This window comes from Ceratotherium simum, chromosome 29, assembly GCF_057802395.1.
Source record: "Ceratotherium simum simum isolate JZ-2026a chromosome 29, ASM5780239v1, whole genome shotgun sequence".
NCBI classification, from domain to species: Eukaryota; Metazoa; Chordata; class Mammalia; order Perissodactyla; family Rhinocerotidae; genus Ceratotherium; species Ceratotherium simum.
In genome coordinates, this window is record NC_141928.1 from 19,735,795 (window position 1) to 19,754,333 (window position 18,539).

An 18,539-nucleotide genomic window follows, 5' to 3' on the forward strand; every position below is an offset into this window, starting at 1 on the left:
GTCTCATTCATCATTCATTAATTCTCTGATTCACTGATATTTCCCAAGTGCTTCTTCTTTACAGACCTTGTGCCAGGTGCTGGGGCTCCCCAGTAGACAAGACGTGGGCACTGTCCCCACATTGTGCATTACCAGCCTGTCTTAGCCATCCAGTATTTCATCATTTTTGTCATAGTCTTTTTTTTTTTAATCCACTGATAGACATCTGGAAAGACAGAGGGGGCTGGCCCATGGTAGGGAACCCAGTCACTATCATGTGACAGCTCACAGCTTTCATTTCAAGTGCCAATTCTGATGAATTGAGGAGTGGCTTGTCTAGACCACTGGATGGAGGTCACTGGGATCATTGGGGAAGAAAGCTCTGATCAGTTAGCAATGTCTGTTCTAGATGCAGAAAGGGGGGGTGGTGGTCAATACCCTATGTACACAGGGTACTGTATGTATTGTTTTCCCTCTAATAGGGCAAAATGAAACCTAGAACAACAGACCCAGCTGCTGACACTGATCCCAGAGGGGCACTGGGCATGCCAAGAAGGACTAGAAAGATCCTGGCAGGGAGGTAGGGTTTTCTGGGCATTCCTCCAGCCTAGAGAGGACTAGAGCACTGGACAGGTCAATTAGATGGTACCTGATGGAAGCCAGGAAGAGCTGGGCCTTAGGAGGCATCTAGAGTAGCTGAAGTCATCCCAGGCATGATTAGCTTGGAAGCTGCTCACTCTATCAGTTTACTTTAACCATCACCTCTGCCGCAGGCCATGATCTGAGCACCATGTGAAGTTTTGAGTCTCTTGCCCCAGCTTAATACTTTCACTACTAGCTGCTGTGTTCTTGATATTCCTGTATTTTAAAAAGGTGCCTTTCTCCCCTTTGGGGCTCCATTTCACTCCTTGACTTGAAATTCACCTTCTCTCCCTAGCTGTGACCTTGATACATGAGTTTTATATTACAATTAAGACTGTATAAATTTACCCTTCCTTTGGCTACTTTGAATAAAGACTTCCTTATTTGGAGGTAAAGCACAGCTTTTGCAGTCAGATGGACCCTGGTTCAAATCCCATCTCTACCACTTACCAGCTGTGTGATCTTGGGCAAATCTGTAAAATCAGTTTCCCAATATGCAAAATGCAAGGTCATATTGTAGATCCAAGGAGAGAATAGATAGATCAGTGATGGACCCATCTAGCACTAAGCTGGGCACTTAGTATCTTAATCCAGACCATTCCCTCCACCCATGGCTGCCACATCCACTCAGGTAATCATGTTCCCAGATGTGTGCATGTGTGTGTGTGTGTGTGTGTGTGTGTAGGGTGAAGAAATGGCTGCTGATTTACTCCCATCCCTTGTCGGTTGACTCAGGACCAAGGACAGGGGTAGATTGGCCTGGGGTGGGGAGGAGCCTTGGTGAGTTGAGCAGGATGGGGCCAGTGGAGGGAGGGAACTGGACAAGCGAGGTGTCCAAAGGGCTCTGTGACCCTGCACTTTTGTCATTCCTTGTCATTCTCTACTCTGGGAGGATAATGATGATGCAGAAATTACCAGTCTGATAGGTTTCCTGAATTTTCAGCTGCCTTTTTTTTCGTGAAGAAACTGACTCTAGAAGGAGAAGGTGTGTATATGTGAAGGAATTATTCAGTCTGTGTGTCTGTGTGGGTGTGTGAGAGAGAGAGACAGACAGACAGGCAGATACACAGACAGAGACAGAGAAAAACAGAGAGATCAGCTGAGGGAGGAGGAGACAGAAAAACAAAGAGATAGAGACAAAGGCAAACTGAAATCCACAAAGAGAAATAGAGAGACAAAGAAAATGCGCAAGAGAAAATATATGCAATTAATATGCCTTTTCCAAGTTTAGAGACTCAGTGACCCTGTGAAAAGACATTCTCCATGTGAAGGTTGAACTGCTCTTGAGTTTAGATTGGGAGAGTCCGTGGTATAGAGATGTCCCTGCAGATAAATGCCTGTCGCCACCTTTAAAAGATGTTTTATCTCTATTATAATTTCCCAAGACTGTCCGAGGGAATGTATTTCTGCATTTCCATTTGAATTACAATGCACTTTTGAATGTCAGCTGAAATATTCCTAGACTACTTTTTAAAGGTGTTTTGGCTGTTTGAAATGCAGCCCAAGGGTTGAGGTAGGGGGAGGAGAAGGAAAAGATAGTCAAATGTCACCTCCTTTTGTGAGGACAGGTGTGGCCATGGGGCTGATGTGAGCTGGAGAACTCTCCTAGGCTTCCAGTTTCCTCGGGGAACTTGCTTCAAAGATGGCAACCAGACATGAAGGAGTCATCTCAGAGCTGAGAACTGCATGGGTACCAGTTTACTTCCCTGGTGACTTCATCATCTCGGGGCAGTTTTCAGTTCCCACTGCTTGCCCTTTCATTAGCATTTGACAGAGTTCACCACATCCTGCTTGGGGCACTTTCTATGATTGCTTCTGTGGTACCAGATCTTCCTGGTTACCCACTTCCCTTCCTGCCTGTTCCTTCTCTGTCTCCGTTGCAGGCACATCCTCCTCTGCCAGACCAGTCAATGTGATTCCACAGGACCCTGTCCTATAGGACAGGGGTTCCACAGGACCCTCTTCCTGGACTGCCATTCTCTCTGTGGGGAACCTCGGCCATGCTCCCTGTTACCATCCCTACCTTGATGACTCCTACTTTATACCTCCACCTCCAGGCTTTCCTCTGATATTTGCTATCATCCTAGCTCCCCTGCCTGTCCCAAATCAGCCCACATAACCCAGTCCTTTTCCAGTGTTTTAGTGAAAAGTGCCCATACCTGTTTAGAGGCAGAGCCAGAAACCTAGAATTCCTTCTCAACATCTCCCTCTCCCTTACGCTCCCATTTCCAAACCATCCCAAGTCTTCCCAATTTTAATTCTCAAGTAGCTCTGGAATTTGCCCACTTTTTTCCATCTCACTAATGCTGCCCTGTCCCAAGCCACCATCATGGCTTCTCTGGACTCCAGCATTGATATCCTACCTGGTCTTCCTGCATGCACTCTTGTCCCCCATCAATCCAAACTACATAGCCCTGAGGACATGGAGCATTCATGGTTCTCCAGAGAGACAGAACCAAGAGGATGGATAGATGGATGGATGGATGGATGGATGGATGGATGGATGGATGGATGGATGGATAGACAAAAATCTCTTTATATATATAATATTCATGTATATGTGAAAGATATCTACATCTACATTCTCTTGGTTCTGTCTTTTTGGAGATTTTATATATATTTATTCGCTCATGTGATTATGGAGGCTGAAAAGTTCAAAGCCAAAATATGCTTAGCAAACTGGAGATCCAGGAGAGCCAATGGTGTAAGTTCTGGTTCCACAGCTGGCAAGCTCGAGACCCAAGAAGAACTGATGTTTCAGTTCAAGTCTGAAGTCAGGAAAAGTCCAACGACCAGCTCAAGCAGTCAGGCAGGAGGAGTTCCCTCTTACTTGCTGGAGAGTCAGCCTTTTTGTTCTGTTCAGGTCTTCAACTGATTATATAAGTCCCATCCAGATTAGGGAGGACAATCTGCTTCACTCAGGATCCTGATTATCTCATCTAAAACACCTTCACTGACACCTTCACAGACACATCCAGAATAGTGTTTGACCAAATATCTGGACAGTCTGTAGCCCAGCCAAGTTGACACACAAAATTAGCCATCATGGGATGTTCCTGAAATGGATATCGCGTCATGCCACCCCTTGGGTTAAAACTCCTGAGTGCCTTGTCACTGCCTGGAGGCTAATTTCTAAACTCCTCCCGATGGCCTCAGGGCCCTCTCAGATCTAATGTGTCCCAAGCGAACCTCTTCAGCCCCATCTGCCCCCAGGCTCTCCGCCTTTTGGTCACATTGAGCCTCACACTCCTTAACTATAATATGGGTCGAAGATCTCAGCCTGGTCACATTCGTCTGTGCTAGGGTCCCAGCATCATTGTGGGAGGTGGCTGATACTCCTTTCTCCTCCCCTCGCACCTTGGCTTCTGTGCAGTTATATGTAGGATCGGTCTAGCTCTGGGGTTGTGTTTTTTCTTAGAGAGAGCAGGGAGGCAGAGGAGGTTAAGTATAAGCTGGACACTTTCTAGCCTGCAGCACGCTAAAGGAGAGAGCCAACTTATTTCTCCTCAGAATCATGCAAAAAGATGCTACAGGATGTGGTTCATTACACACAAATAGGCCCATGAGACTGCCGTTTCCACCAGATGAAATTACCAAAAAAAGCATTTGTTCCCTGGTTTAGATTGAGTCCATCTGGAACGGAACACCCTAGTCTTTTTCCTATTGGTGCGTACCAAGAATAACAATCCTTCGTATGTGCTCAGCGCTGTGCATCTCACAAAGCACTTTCACATACATTATTTCATCCAATTTCCTCCTCACAACAAGCCTGTAAAGTAGGCATTGTTATGTTGTTACCTGTGCTTCATGCTTGAGGAAACTGAGGCTCTGGAGGGTGAGATGACTTGTGGGAGTTCACACCAGGGAACGTGGCAGAACAGGGATCTGACCCCAGGCTGCTTTAATCATGAAGGCTGTGTTCGTCCAGCTAGACCACAGCAGCCTCAGGGAACTCTTTAGATGTTGGCATCAGACCCAGGGGAACCATTTGTGCTCCTGTGCTGTTTCTCGTATCCACAGTGGAAAGAACTGAGGAGAGACTCAGAGTTAGGCCCTCAGCTTGGGCAGGAGTAGAAACACTCTCTTTATTCACCAGAACCTCTGTGCACAACTTGCTTCTCTATCTTAACTTAGGGGCACCCTTATAAGGTAAAGCCAAACCCTAAAATGTCAGAGCTGGAAGAGGCCTTCGCGATCACCTAGCCAGGCCCGAGTTTCTCCGTATGTGCTAGTTTACGATCACATGGTAGCGACTGCCTGGAATACTGTGTTGAAAGAGATTCTGAGGACCACACTCAGTGGGAAAGAATGCAGCGATCATGTAGCAATGTCTGTCATGGGTGTGAGAGTAAAAATAGTGAATCAACTGTAAGGTGTTTTCCATTCCCATCTAGGCTAACTATTCCCATTCTGCAGATGGGAAAGTTGAGATCAGCTTATGCCATCAATTCGAACCTGCAGTTGCAAATAGGGAAATTTAATAACCAGCTGGAAGCATGTTTTGTTCTTCCCTCTCCTGAAAACTTAGAGCAAATTCAAAGACTCGTTTTTGCCAATGCCCCCCAGCATAATCATAGATGGCGGAGCCATTGGTTGGCCGCCTGCCCATTTTCTTATTTCAAGGTACATGCTAGCGTGCGCGTGCCCGCGCGCACACACACACACACACACACAAACACACACAAATTCATCATTACCCAAAGCACTGGAGGCTGTACCCATTGTTCTTCTGCTTAGAGGAAGCAATAAGAGAATGACACTGTTGTAAACTAGTTACCCTGATCCCATTCAGCCTGGGGCTAAACCACACTTGTTCCCCCATCACAGTCCCACTCCCAGGAAGGCAGAGACTGAGGGAGCAGGATCATTAGATAGGACCCTTCTCTCTCACAGTCTTGCACTAAGAGTGTGGAATTTCCCTGGAGATGAATATGGGGCGTTTGTTCTCTCTCTGCCTTCAGCCCCTTAGTGAGAACAAAATGGTGTGGAAGACACACAGAGACAGAGATGGAAGCTTTTGCCTTCCCAGGTCATTATCAGCAGGTTGAACCTATCAACCTGAGAGCAGCCTCACTCACAGCTACCACACCACCAGGGCACTTTCCCTCCCCCTCTGTCTCTCGTGTCTTCCTTTGTCCCTTCTCCCCCCTCCACCACCCCACAACCGTGCTCCAAGCCCCTGATATAGGCCAGGCCCTGTATCAGGTGCCAAGGATGCCGGGGGAGTGAGACACACTCCCTGCTCTCCAGGAGCTCACAGTCAAATGGGAAAGGGTAACAAGTGAACAGACAATTATGACCTTTTTGATAAATGCTGTGATGTAGCAGAGCGTAAAACGCACACGCGCGCACGTGTGTGGAGGGTCGAGAGTGGAGGAGGCAAGGCTGGGAGACGGGCCCCTAACCACCTGGGATAAGTTGGGAATTTCCTTGGAGGAGCAGATGTCTAAGCAGAACCCGGAGGGTGAGTGGGCGTTTGCCAACTGGAGAAATAGAGAGGGATTCCAGGGAACAAGATGCAAAGCTGGGTGTGTGGAAACTGAGTCCTCTCAGACCAGTTGAGAACAATAGTGCCTGAATCCCCTCAGGTACTCCTGAGGGATGCCATTGCTTCTTTGTTAGAACTTTGAACGTCTTTGTGTCTCGGTCTTCCAAGTAGTTAGAGAAACTGCTAATGCCTTTGTCCACAGCTGAGAACTCTAACCAATAAGAGAGGCTGGATCTCCAGATGCCTAAAATTAAGTGCAAACAAGGGGCTGGTTTGGGAGGTACCAGGGGAGTTGTTAGAAATACATCTGGACCTCGCAGCGTTGTTATGAAGCTGCTATGAGATCATGGGATTAATTGGCCCATATTTGGAACTCAGCACAAATCAGTCATTGTTGCCTGCTCCTTACAAAAGGTGTACTTCTCAGCAAATAACAACATACAAATCAAGCTGTGGTGTGTGAGTCATTTGTCCCACTTGCCAGATGTGTGACTGAGGGCAAGGCATTTTGGTTATCTGAGCCTCAATTTCTTTATCTTTAAAATAGGCATAGTAATGCTTGCCTCACAATATTGTTATGAGAAGTAAATGAAACAATGTGTCAAAAGTGATCACTGCACCTGGCATATAAGAAATGCTCAGGATATGCTAACCATTATTATTATCATTTATTATTGTGAGATATAATCAAGTCAGTGCTGATCATTATTACTATTCGTTTTCCAAAACAAAAAGCATAATGATGTAGCTCTTTCCAGTCCTGAGTACAGCAACCTAAGATTTAAGCCCTCTTATTGCCAGATCTTCTAAAACCATGGCTGTTTTTCCCTGGCTGACCCACCAGCTTGTGAATTTGAGCCCTGCCTGAAACTGGAGGTGGGAAGAGAAGGCAGTTATCAGAAAGCACAGCCCGAAGCCCAGCAGTGGGGCACAGGGGAGCAGGTTTGCCAAATACCAAGCTTATAGTGGCCAAGAAGAATGTGTAGGGGTGTGTGTGTGTGTCGGGGAGGGAGTGACAGAGGAGCCGGCAACCACGACTGACTTGTATTGAGTTCCCACTATGGGCGATTAATTGCATGACCCCAATTGTCTTCATAACAACCCGGTGAGGTCCAGATTGTAATGCCCATCCTCCAAATGAGAAAACTCATCTGCTCAAGGTCACATGGCTGGTGACAGGCAGAGGATTCTATCCCAGGACCATCTGACTCCAAAGTCCACATGCCCTACTGCCTCCCTGGAACAACAGATGCTCTATAGTGAGAACCACTACCTGCCAGCAGGTGCGCTGGGCACTTCACATACACGACCTCGTTTAATCCTCAGAACAACCCTCTAAGGCTGATAGCTTTATGCCTAGGAAACTGAAACCTAAGGGGGATAAGATATATAATCCAAGGGCACACAGCTGGTAAAAGGTATTCTCTCTTGCCTTCTCCTTCTTCCATCTTTTTGCTATCACTTAACCACAGTGGCCACTCCAGCAAGAGTGTCCTCTCTGAGAGGCATTTCTCTTCCCCCTGCAACAATGAGAAGTACTTGGTTGGGAAGAATGAGAAGAGAGGCAGACACACCAGCATGATTCCAGCCTGCGTGATGTCGGCCCTCTGGCTCCAGATCCTTGTTTCCTAGCAACACCTTGGCTCTGGGTCAGGGTGCAGGCTCTGAGCCAGGCTTTAGAGATGGCATGGACCATTGACCCATTGGGTTGGAGCTGGCCTTGGTTGTCTTCATCTGAGATGCCAGCCCTGGACCCCAGGGATTCCTCTTTAGAGTCCTCGGTGTCCATACTTCTGCTCCCTCTCATTCCACAGGTGCCCAGGGAGATGGAAGGCTCCTTTTGGAGATCTTGGCCCAAGAAGTCCATGAGGTCTGGTGAACCAGAATCATTGAAATTTACTACCGGAAATACCCTTAATTTAATAAATCTATTAATATAGATGGTGAAATGAAGTTCCAGGGAGAATAAGCAATTTGCTCAAAGGGGACTATAAATTAGTAACAGGATTAGGGCTCAAACTAGCTCCCTCTTCTCCTTCCCCATCCGAGAAAGTGTGTTGAGTCGCAATTCAAGAGAGCAAAGGGATCTCTTTTGTTTATAACAGCCTTTCTGAGATATAGTTTACATACCATAAAATTAAAGGTATGTTTTTAAACCTTCTCTTCCAATGATGACTTTGCACCAAGATGAAGTTCTGGTTGAGTTTCCAGAAGGGAACACAACTTTTAATTATTTTGTAGTTGAGAAGATTCTCTAAGGAAAAGCGAATCTGAAGGAACCACTCCTCCCCGCGCTTTCGTCCACACACTGTTTTCTGTTGCAGCTACGTGATTCAGGGAGGCAGTGGGAGGGACAGGAGGTGGCATAACCAGCTGATGCTAAATGTGACCCAAAGGGTTCATATATATCAACAGATGAGCTAAGCTGACCCCCTGCCCTGGTTTTATCCAGCAGCAATTTTAGTGCCTACTGTGTTGTGGGTACTGTGCTAGAAGCTGCAGATGTGGCAGTAAATTCAGTCACTCTGCCTTCCCAGACCTCAGTCTGGTCTTGGAGAGGCATAGGTAACGAGGAAATCACAATGCAATGTGTCAGTGTTCCAAGGAGGAAACACAGTGTGTGGTGGGTCAGGAGGGGCACCCAGAAGACCTGGAGGAGGTAAGATTTAGGTGACATAGGTGGGTAGGGAGAGGGAGAGTGTTTCAGGTAGCAGAAAGGCATGTACAGAAAAGGCCTAGGGAGGGATGGAAGCAGTGATGATGTAAACCTAGAAAGACAAACAGGCAGGAACAAAATCCCACTAGATATGTAGACCCTGTAAAGAATTTGTCCTTTTACTAAGAGCAATTTAAGGCCATTTAAAGGGTTTGTGTATTGTTATTAGCTTTGCATTTTAAAATATGACTCTGGCTGGCGTGGGCTAGGGCTTAACTTGGGAGGGGAGGAAGTGTATGTGGGATGCTAGATCTGAGTCAGGAAGGCGAGTTAGGAAGTTGCAGCAGTGTTTCAGGAGAAAAATAATAGGAGTGCAAATTTTAGTAGTTGGGAGGATGAAGAAAAGAATAAAGTGGTGTGGAAAATAATAAGGTGCTGGTATGATGAGAACTTTGTGATTGAATGGTGAGAGGTGGGAGGTGAAAGGTGAGGGAGATGATTAGAGATGGTGCACATGTTTCTGGCGTAAGTGCATGAGTCTATGCTGGCATTCCTCAAGTAGAACAAAAGAAGAACAGCGGGTATTGGAGAGCTGAGCTCAGTTTTAAATATGCTAAGTCTAAGGTTTCGAAGGGACAGCTCCATCCAACACGGCAGCCCACAATTCGCACACCAATTGGCAATATAATGGGATATGTACCCAGTCTGGTGATCAAAAGAAGGTAAGATCTAAAAAATGCAGGTTTGGGACCTAGTCGTAGGTCATTGAAATCATAGGAGAAGACAATATCTTCTGGCATAAAAATAAAGTTTCTCTTATGCGACTTGTTTCCTTAGGGAGCTGGTTTTCCTCAGCCACACCCAGTATTGTTTCTGGCGTTTTATTTAGAGAGGCTTTATTTCATTCAGAGAGGCTGCCCCTGCTGCTCATTTTGGGCCAGCTTTTACTTGTGTAAAACGTTATGGGGCGTTCTGAATAGTCCTAGTACATATTAAGTAGGCTGGAGTTAACATCCCTATTTCATTGAGGAGAAAAACAGGTATGTGTGGCCGTAGGCACAGAGCAGAAGGGAAGAATATATACTTTTAGGATTTTGGCTTCATCATTTGCAACTTTCATTAGCTAATAATTAATTAACCTTTATGGAAGGGGTCCAGGGTATATGTGCCCATTTCTACGTGTATCATACATTTCTCCCAACATATCAGTCAGTGCAAGTTTTATTCTCCTCTGAGTCATGGATCAGGTGAGGTAATATACATGCCCACTCCCTCTCCATCCTTTGAGCCATATATTTTTAATTTCACTTTATTTCTAACACTTTTACAGAATCATTAAATTTGTCAAACAAGTGTCAAATCCTTGAGCCTGAGAGATTTAGAGTTTTTTTTTTAAGTTTAAATATCATTTTGCAAAAACACGTGGTTTTATCCATGCAGTTGCTCAGAAATTAAACTCATGAAAATTTTTATTCATCATATTATGAAGTTGTTTTTAATGCTTAACTCTAAATATATGTTGTCACTCTGAAGTAGTGGGATGGACTTCCAGCTGATATTTGGTTCAGATGATGAAACTGTTGATTTCACACACACACCAAGAGGATATAAAAAGATTTATCGCTCATATAATGAGGCTCTCTGGGGAGAGCAGAGGAAGCTCCCAAGCAGGTCCAAAAATGGCTTGAGAGAGCAAGGAAAAGAGACTGGCTTGTCTTTTATATAACGACTAGGGGTGTGGAGTAGGGGTGGAGTGGGTTCCCATGTGCTGTCTGGGGCTTGCATTGTTTGAACTTGGTGGGAGCACCTAGGCTTGCCCAGGTGAGGGGCTGATGGGGGAGTAGTGGGCCTTGAAAGCTCTCAGAAGTCAAGCATCAAATATGGAGTCAGAATCTTGATTACAGTTCATGCTGGATCTTTGACTGATGACTGAAGTGTGCCATTTACTTGAACTTGAACTTGTTTAAATAACCCATTGTGGCACTCTACGATGCCTGCAGTCTGAGGGTGGTAAGGGAGATGCAATTTCCACTAAATGTCTTGTATAAGAGCCCAATATTGTATATTTTGAGAGGTGAAATCAGTGCTTTGGTCACTATCACTAATGTCTGGAACTCTGAAGGGGATAAGAAATGTCTTAGTGAGGACTTTTATTGTGGGTTTCCTCTGTTTAGAGACATATATGACCTTGATTTATATTTTGGGTATCTGCAAAACAAGGGATTCCCAGAGTTCTTTACCCCAAAGAGGCAACCTGGGATAGGGAATTGTTGCTGCCTTTGGCTAGAGCGGATGAGCAGACCATTGGTGATGGCCTGAGAGTCTAGGGAAATGTGGAGATGGGGCTGTTGGCCAGGGCATCCAGTGCAAAGAGGACTGCCTGAAGCTGGCGAGTTGTGCTGACTCTTGGGTCCTGTCCCATTATCAGGAACATTTCAGTGAAGGACTCAAAAGCAACAGCTTTCTAGCAAACTCCATCTCATATGATGGTTGGTGATGCCATCTATAAAGTATATAAACTCCCTTTGCTGTTCACTCACTTGATCCAAAGGGACTCCCCCAGATAGCCAAGGGGTCTAGGAAAGGGAGGGGGTGATCTTGTTCAGCACCATGGCATCTGACAATGGACTGAGGATGGGGGGACACCCCCTCCTACAAATGGGATATGCCAGAGGGCCCGGGTTTGGCTCTTTGCTGGAGCAAGGAGGCTCCAGTGGCTGTACTGAGCTTTCAGGGTGCTGCTTCCATGACCCAAGGCATAATGGGCAGCTGGGTATGGAGGGTCACAGGCTCTGTTTCTGGGAGAAACAGTACCAGAAGTCCGTGGGCAAATTATGGCAATCATGTATGGTCCGGAGACTCCAAGAGGTGTGAGAGGAGATTGCTGAAGCCTCTACAGTGAAGGAATCTCTGGGGGCACTAATCTGAGTGCCTGCTGTATTGCAATTACGGCAGATTCTACAGCCTTTTGTTGCACTGGATCCCAGTCAAGGTGGGCCAATTTGTGTGTAACAGGGTAAATGGGCTTAAGTAAAATTTGTAAATGAGGACTATGTTGTCTCCAGAACCTAAAAGGCCTAAAAGAAGTTAGGCTTATTTTAACAGTGTAGATGCTGTTTTTTGAGTGTCGGGCATGGAATGGTCCTCAGCTAAATAACTTTCAGGAATTTAACCAAGGTGGCAGGACCTCGTACAATGTGTAGGGCAATGACCCATCTCTTTTTGTGAGTTCTTTGGTGAATGTTTGTGTGTCCTCAATAAGGGTCTCAAATGAATCTCTTTGGAAGAGGATGTGATCAGTGTGATGTCATTACTGGCCATTAAGATCTTGTCTGTCAAGATTGTGTGTGAAGGCTCGGCTGTTGAGGTACCTCATGGGCAGCCTGGTAAAGGGGTATTGTGTCCCTTTGAAGATGAAAGGAAACTGTGGCTGAGAGGCTGTTGAAATAGGCACTGAACATATTAGCCACACTGATGACTGCAAAGTATTTTCCAGTTGTTGATTGGATGGAATTAGTAATTTCAGTATTTGGTATGGGAGCCTTACTGGGTGGGGCCTCAGCATTAAGGTTGCAGGAATCCATTGAGAGGTGCCATTCATTCTTTCCAGGTTTAATAGGCTAAATTGGGCTGTTAAATGATGAAGCAGTGGGGATAATCACTCTTTTTCTAAATAGGTCTTCTATAAGTTTCAAACCTCGGAGGCCCTGTTTAAACTGTGCCATATTAATTATTTTAACTAACGGAAGAGGGGAAAATCCATGCGGTCCCATTTTGGCAATCCAATTATAAGTGCCAAAAACTTAATTCAGTTTTATCACTCATTGGATCAGAGCGTCCATGCCCAGTATGTGCTATATTAGGGTAATGGGTGCTACGGCTATGGGGAATTTATGCAAGGCAACAGTTCTGATAATTAAGATGAGGCATACCTATTTGTCTTCCTTACAAGTCCTGAAATGTCCTCAGTAGCTCCTCTAGGATTATAGGAGGTACCGTGTTTAAATTTAGGGGAATTCCCATGTAACTCTAATTTGAGCGCTAGTATTGATTAAGGCCATGAAAGTTTGGTGCATTTCAGCAGATGTTAAAAGTTAATTCAGAACCCAGGTTGTAGAGGTGCGAAAGCTAATTAGCAACATTTTATTTATTTGGTTTTCTGTATAAATTCTTTTAGTAAATTTTGGACTTCTAGTTGGGTCAAATTGTAGACCTTTGTTTCAGGATTTGTTTTCTTTCCTTTGGTGATTGCTGTATATAGTTTGGTGGGTGGTGGGGGAGTCCTCTCTACCCTGCTCATATTTATAAGTTTCCTCCTCCAGAGAGTTGCAAATCTGTATCATCAGGATTAGGGTCTCCCTCATGGCAATGGTTTCTTTATAGGGCTTAAGAACCCGAGGCTTAAATCGAATTTGAACCCCTTGGCTATGCCACGGGGGAACCATGGATGCTTTTCCCTATAACCCCGAAGATCAGTGACATAGCAACAGCAAAGGCATTTTGTAGAATCCTAGTGAGCTGTCTGCTTTTAGAGTGTGGATCACAGCATTCCACACGGTGACTGCTCCTCCTGCACATGAGCAACCACCAACAGACCCACATATTGCACAACATACCAGTATTTCGCCTGAGCACTCTACAGAATGGGGGCGATGCCTGGTTGAGAGGAACAACCAATAGTCACAGAGCAAGAGTCATTCCTCTGAGCTTACTCATGTTAGTCACAGCTTATGCTGGAATCTAGACATATGATTCAATCTGAGACACACAGATGGGTCTGGACCAAGACACATGATCCAGGGCCACTTTACTCATGTCCCTAAATGCCAAATATCAAAACTTCCAACTTAATTCAGTTAAATCTACAACTGAGGCTTGGTAGGGCTCAGCAAATACAGCACAAGCAGTGCAGCTCAAAGCACGTTTGCCAGCAGGCAGTGACTCAGAAAACAAGCTGGCCAGCAAAAGAGCCAGTTAGCAAACCAAAGCAAGAGAAGACAGACCCCCAGTGATGGTGGTCATTGCATAATCACTCTGCTTGTTGTGCCAATTGTTGTGGTCATCCCAGAGAAGAGGGGGTCTGACCCAAAACTTGGTTCAGATGTTGAGACTCATGACCCTATGCACATACCAAGTGGATATGAAAAGGTTTATAACTCACATAATGAGGCTTTCTGGGGAAAGCAGTGTGGGTTCCTAAGCAGGTCCAGAAATGGCTTGAGCGAGCAAGAAAAGGAGACAGGCTTGTTTTTCACGGTGGTTTGAAGGTAGGGTTGGGGTGAGGGTTCCCATGCATGGGCTAGGGCTTGTGCGGTTTGACCTTGCCACTGGCACCAAGGGTGGAGGTACTCGATCTTTCTTATCAGCATGTCCAGACGTGGGGCAGATCAAGGGGAGTGGTGGGTTTTGAAAGCTGTGGGCATCAAACATCAAAAATGCAGTAAGACTCTATTACAAAGTTATATTGAGACTGCAAGACTCATTTGGCTTAGGCTTTTGAGGGAGAGCAATTTGATATTATTTCAGGATTTTAAAAAGGCAGAAAATTTATTTCTGAGACAATGTCATCAGGGATTCCCAGTAAGGAGATATATTAGAATATGCGGAGGGGGTGCATTTTCAATCTACACTGTCTCCCTCCACCTCGGTGCCCCCTCAGGTCTCCAAGGAGACTCTGATCCATATCTTACCACCTCCATAAAAATGAAACCTCATTGAGCCACGGTTACTCATAGCAGTAAGTGATACAGCTTAGGGCAGGAAAAAGAGAACCACTTGCATTACTTCAAGGAAGGGTCGTGGACAAATGGATCACTTTAGACCTTTGAATTTCTTTACTGCCCCCTCACTCGTGTGTGGTTTGAACTTGCTGCTGGTACCAACTTCTCGCTCTTCCCTGTAATGTTGCACCTTTGTTCATCATATTCCCTCTACCCACAAGGCCCTTCAGCAAACAGATCCTCTCAACTAGAAACAGTCTTTTCTCAAACATTTGGCACTCCATTTCTACCTTGTACCATTTGTCTTATTTCTCAGTGTATTTGTATTTTTTATATACCTCATCTCTCCAGCCAGACCACAAGCTACCTGACTGCAGGATTCATGACTGATTTATCTTTGCAATCAGTACTCATATAATTATTGCTAATAACAATAAATAGGAGATGTCTTACATGTGTTTAATGAATGAATGAATAAATGAATGGAATCTCAGATCTTAAGATTCTGTGAAAATATACAATGGCATTATCGTTATAACTAGGTAAACTGAGTAAATCAGCAAAAGAAAATCCTGGTTTTATTTGTATCGGACAGACACTCATACAAACTCTTCATGTTTTCAATCAGGATTTCAGTGAGTTACTAAATAATTTTCCTTTTGGGGAAATAGACTTTTTCCTCACCAGTTTCATATAATCCTTCTATCACAAAAATGAGGGCAACCTTCAAATACATTTAATTTACTACAATTTTAAAATATTTACCACTACTGAAGGTATATGAAATGTCTGGAAGCCTGCTAAGTGTTTTACATCCATCCTTTCTTCAGAATAATGTATTAAATAATATATTTTTACTGCTAATGAGGAAACTGAGGCTGAGAGGCTAAATGACAGTGGTCAGAGAGCTAGTTGAGTGGGGAAACCAGGACTGAACTCAGGCCTCCATGCTTACAAAGCCCAAGTTTTAACTACCATATGTTATATTACCTCCACCTAATAGTGAGATTCATGGCTTCTTTTAATTTTTGTAATTATTTTAATGAATGTTGATCTGGAAGAAAAAAAATCCTCTTATGCTAGCCATCCACAGGAATAAACAAGCATGTTTCTGTGTCAAATATATATATAATGTATGTGTGTGTATATATAGTTTTCTTGACTCCATTTAACCTCTCACAAAGAGTCAAGATGCCATCCTAAGTACTTTAATCAAATAATTAGCCTTTAGGTTTTATGCAGCTTTCCTAGTGGGATACATTGAGGTGAATGAGTTTTGCTTCTGCCGCTCCAGCAATCCCACTCTTCCTCCAAGAGGCTTTTAAATTAAGAAGCTGAGCTGCTGCATCACCGATACGGGTCTAAAATCTCCCCCAGTGTTCACTTGAAAGATCTGCACCAGTTCACCACAAGGGGAAGGAAGCCTTTGCACCCTACAATGGAAGTCACATTTTCTGAATTAGCTTTTACATATACTATCCCATTAATATCTTTTAACTCTCACAACAGCCTTTTAAAACATAAACTATCATTTCCTTTTACCAGATGAGAAAACTATAGTTCAACAGAGCGACAATAGTTAGTAAGTGACCCAAGGTCACAATAGTTGGGGTAGAATAAGCAGTTGGACCAAGGTGGAGCTGACAACCAAGTGCAGGTTCTTTCTACTACTCTAATGTAAACACAATAGAATTATAGCAAGAATTATGCAAAAACATTGGGGACAACTCAACCACAATTCTAGTTGGTTAAAAAATTAATTAAAATCATGGAGCCAGAAGGTCATAGAGCCAGAAGGGATTTTAGTGATGATCCAATCCAACCTCCTTATTTTATAGACGGGGAAACTGATGCAGAGGTATTGTGATCACCTGAGGCCACACAGCGAGTTGAGAGGCAGAGCTGTGATTCAGACCCCGAAAGTCCAGTGACTTTCCTACTAGATTACACTGCCAGTCCTGGAGGTGCTTCGCTAACTTCAGACTTAGCCAGGGTACCATGAATATTAACGGTATTGACAAGCTATAGCCGTAGGTCTGGAGTATAAGTGTGTATTTTGCTAACCAGCCTCCTACCTCACCACTGCTCTGCTTGTAAAATTCATCCAGGCATCTGCTGTTTCATGTCTATAATCTGTTTTGAGATCCCTTGAGGGGCTACACGTCCTGAGTGCAAATCAGCAGCCTACTCAGGTGCGAGGTAGAGCCATGAGCTTCGCACTAGGCTCTGCCTTCCATTTCCCTCCTACAGAGCTGGGTAACACTTTACTTTTAAGAGGCCATTAATTAGTAGTAGATTAAAAGTACAGCTACTTAAGCATTACTTGCCTTCCCCACAGGAACACTGTAAGACTCAAGCCAAGTTTATCTTACTGATTGCAATAATGGACTGCCCCTCTGTGGACTATCTCAGGCTATAGCGTACACTGGGATTGCCCCTCACTGACTCTGTCTACATCTGGCCTTTGAGGAAGTTCAGGGCAATGGGACACTGGATTTCAAATACTTCACACAGGAAAGACTGAAATAATTTATGAGAGAGTAGACACCTTACTATCATTTATCATTAAATTATTCTTTTCTGAACACTTGGCATTGTGCCTGGCCCACAGTAGGTACTCAATAACTATTCAATGAATCATTGCTCCAAAACCTTGTGTTGTATATAATTACTCAGAATGATGAAGGAAAGTGGGGACTTAACCAAGCTGTAAGTCACTTGTTTGCCTTTAGTTCTTTCTATACCTTATTAAAGGGCTTGCCTGAGGATACCTTCTTATTCAACGTAAGGGGGCTATGTTAGGAAGACTCAGGTAACTGGAGGGCCCATCATCACCATCAAGTCAAGTCAATCACAGCCAATTGAAAACTGAGGACATACTCTATATTAGGCACCAAGTTATATGCTTGTAGCTAGAGACTGAAGTTAGCCCTCAATAAAGCTCAGATACAACATATGGGCAAATAATTGCAACATAAACATAGTTATTTATACAGTAATAGAAATATGAACGAGGTACAGTGATAGGTAGTAAAAAGAAACAGATGACCAGATTATTCGGAGACTTGAGGCGAGGGGAGGGAATGTCTGAGAAAGGTTTTAGTTGCCCAATAGGAACCTGTAAAATAGGAAAGAGGGAAGGTATTGTTTGGAATGGTTGGACAGCCTCACGCCACTCTCTGGCACAACTCAATGGAAGAAGATAATAATAGCCATCACTTATTGAGTATGCCAAGACTGGACAGGGTATTTTCATAGCTGTGATCTCACATCCTACGCCCTTCCGGGAGGCAGGGATTGTTTTCACCATTTTTCAGAAGAGGAAGAGTTAAATGACTTGCCCATGGCCACATGGCTAATAAGATGGAACTGGAAGATAAGCAATGTTGTAGCTCATTGGTTTTCAGCAAGTGATCTGTAGATTCACAAGTCTTGCAATGGTACACAGGAGGTTAGCTGAGGGGGTAAAGCCTGTTCTCCAGGCCACAAACCTGCTTCAACCAGAGCAGCTGCTCTCTGATTGATGTATTTTACACGAGACTTGCACGTAAGACTATTCGAATAAGGGTACTGCTGCTTAAAAAACAAAACTGTTGTAATTGAGCAAATTAGTTTCTTGGGGCTATACCCTACAATTTAGTCAACATGGTAGATAATTGAAAATTGACGGTACTAAGCACAGCCTAAAATATTCACGTCAAAGAAACAAAAACATGTAGACCACAATTATTTCCATGTGAGACAGCAGATACCTGCTGTACTTGAGGGCCAAGGCATGAATGCAGCTCAGAGATGGGGTAGACCTAAATGCTAAATGCCAGTAGTGATAGCACTCCCTTCCAAAAGCATCGGCAGCTAGAGGATTCCTGGTCTCGTTTACCTCAACCCAGCCTACGATATTATATTCATTTCTCTGCTGCAAACCATGTGCCAAAGGCTTCAGCCACTGTTCCTGCCTCAGCAAGTCCCCCACTGACAGCAAAGACAGATCTCCTGCTGCCAGGTGCTACCACAGATAAAGTGGCTCTAATAACTATGGAGTCATTTGTGATGC

The 18,539-nt window shown here is 44.4% G+C and overlaps 1 protein-coding gene across 7 annotated transcripts in view; it reads left to right on the forward strand.

Moving 5' to 3' along the window:
• The window catches only part of ASTN2 (astrotactin 2), an 841,205-nt gene that overhangs the window by 615,365 nt on the left and 207,301 nt on the right, over positions 1–18,539 (forward strand). The gene's annotated exons all lie outside the window — the stretch shown is intronic.